At 36.9% G+C, this 2,500-nt stretch overlaps 1 protein-coding gene across 1 annotated transcript in view; it reads left to right on the plus strand.

Annotated features, from left to right (window-relative positions):
• Positions 1-2,500, plus strand: part of LOC136843139 (uncharacterized) — a 93,570-nt gene that overhangs the window by 1,266 nt on the left and 89,804 nt on the right. The gene's annotated exons all lie outside the window — the stretch shown is intronic.

Raw genomic sequence — 2,500 nt, forward strand, 5'->3', positions numbered from 1 at the left:
TGTCTGAGAGGCTTGGCAATAAAGAATTTGTGAGAAATTCCTGAGTGGTAAAGATTACTGATATGATAAAAGGGTCGAGGCTGAGATGGTTTGGGCATGTGGTAAGAATGGGCGAAGAGGAGACACTGAAGAGACCTTGGGTAGAACCACGGCCTGGGTGCCTCTTAGGGAATGAAGGTCGAGGAGGAGGTAGAGAGAGTATACAATTTAGGCCGAACGCCAAGCTCGGGGACCTATGAGGTCATTCAGTGCTGAAAGGAAAATTGGGAGTAAATGGTTACAAGGATTTAACAGAAGGAAAACCTCAGAGTTGCACTATGAAACAACTGGTAGAAGAGGGTGGAAAGTAAGATAGAAGAAAGAATATGAAAGGAAGTACAGTACAAGGAATGACAGGGGTTGCAGCTAGGGTTCGAAGGGACGTTGCAAAGAACCTTAAGTAATGCCTACAGTGCACAGAGCGTGAGGTGCACTGACGGCTTTACCCGCTTACGGGGAGGAGGAGGAGGAGGTAAAGGATTAGATGGCGTGAAAAAGTGAAGGAGGATTTGGATGAGAAGGAGTGTTTAGCAGAAGATACCGCTGAGTGAAGTAGCTGAAGAAGGCGCATTAAGGCAACCGACCCCTTTGCTTCGGGATAGCTGTGGGGAGAAGAAGAAAGAGGTCATTAAGAGGAACTGCCCACTTTAATTACTCTTTCCTTTTTTGGAAAGATGTTACTAGAGATAATTTAGCTTCATTATTTTATTAAGGGGAAACTTGGAGTAACTTTTTAGCATTTAAGCTGTCAACAGGATTATCTTCCGTAATTTATTTTTTTATTAAGTTGATAGCATTTTCAAACTATTGACCTGAAATGACGGTATGAATAAGTATTTGTCGTATATATATATATATATATATATATATATATATATATATATATATATATATATAATATATATATATATATACACATACAAGACATTTTACAAGAGCACTTTCCTAGATCAAAATTGTATATCATACGGCAGTTAATACTCCTTTTGAATTTAGAACAAGCAGTGAGGTTATAATAGTAATTATTCTTAAATATACAACTAATCTTCTGGCTTTTATTCTGTCAATTTGTCTGACAAACTTAGAAATTTTAACCAAAACTTAAATGTCACAGTGATATTTCACAGATACTGCTTCAAGGTGACTCTTCTGTTCACAGTCATTTGTTATTTCATTACAGAATCGTATGAGAGAGAGAGAGAGAGAGAGAGAGAGAGAGAGAGAGAGAGAGAGAGAGAGAGAGAGAGAGAGAGAGAGAGAGAGAGCAAATGATTATTTTCTGTAATTCCTTTTAGGAATTTGTTCGATACTTCCAGTATTCATCTAATTTTCAACAATCAAGACAATTTACACGCGCGCGCGCGCGCACACAGAGACGTACTCAGAGAGAGAGAGAGAGAGAGAGAGAGAGAGAGAGAGAGAGAGAGAAATTGCCTATTGCTACTTCAAGATTGTTGTCATTGTTTTTTGACCACGAAGACAAACTGAGTAGATAAATGTAGTGAATTTAAGATAGTGGCAAACAGAACTTCATGGTTTTTGAAAAATGGAAGATACAGAACAATTAACAGGCCCCAGCAAAATGTAGCTATGATTTAAGTAGATTGAAATTGCGTCCGCTCAGATAACACAAACAGAGCTGAATAACTCTTGTTTTAGGTCAATTGACAAATCGTGTCATCTAACGCGGAAAAAATAACGATTTAGCAAATTGTCTTGCTGCTTTTGCTGAAGTCGAGGACATTATTATTATTATTATTATTATTATTATTATTATTATTATTATTATTATTATTATTTCTAACAATCTCATAATCTCATCAGTCACTAAAATGGTGAAGAAATCCACCATGATGCAAGTGTAAATATACATTAAAAATATAAACAAAACGTTTTGTATATATTTTTAAATATATATTTATACTTACACCCCTGTGGAGTTCTTCGCCATTATTATTATTATTATTATTATTAAACAAGACAGCCGAGCCGTGCTTTCAATCCTCACAAGGTCAATCAGAATGATTTTTATTTAGGTGAGAGGGGGGAAAATTGGAGGAAAGTTAAATTAAAGAAGTTGGACAGCTAGGTAGGAAGAGACCGATGAGAAGTGGATGAAAAGTAAAAGGTAGAAAGGTGCACAGTTGGGGCCCGAATGGCTGGTGCACAGAAACTTTAGTAACGTCTAATTGGTCTACTAGATACAAACAGTTCTGGGTTGCTTTGGAGCTGAGAAGGAATGGGGAGTATTTGACCAGGCAAAGAATAGAATATGTTCCATTAATTCTATTAGTCCTTTAAAGCCCCGTGTTGGAACTTACCCGGTGAATACATCTATTAAAACCAATTAAAATAAATCCAAATTCCGGGAAAGAAATTCAATAGGAACAAATGTCAGTGCCTTCAGTCACGCTTCAGATTCAGTCTTCACAGTTTTGAATATGGAAACGCGAACATTCTG

The sequence above is a fragment of the Macrobrachium rosenbergii genome, chromosome 2, assembly GCF_040412425.1.
Source record: "Macrobrachium rosenbergii isolate ZJJX-2024 chromosome 2, ASM4041242v1, whole genome shotgun sequence".
NCBI lineage: Eukaryota > Metazoa > Arthropoda > Malacostraca > Decapoda > Palaemonidae > Macrobrachium > Macrobrachium rosenbergii.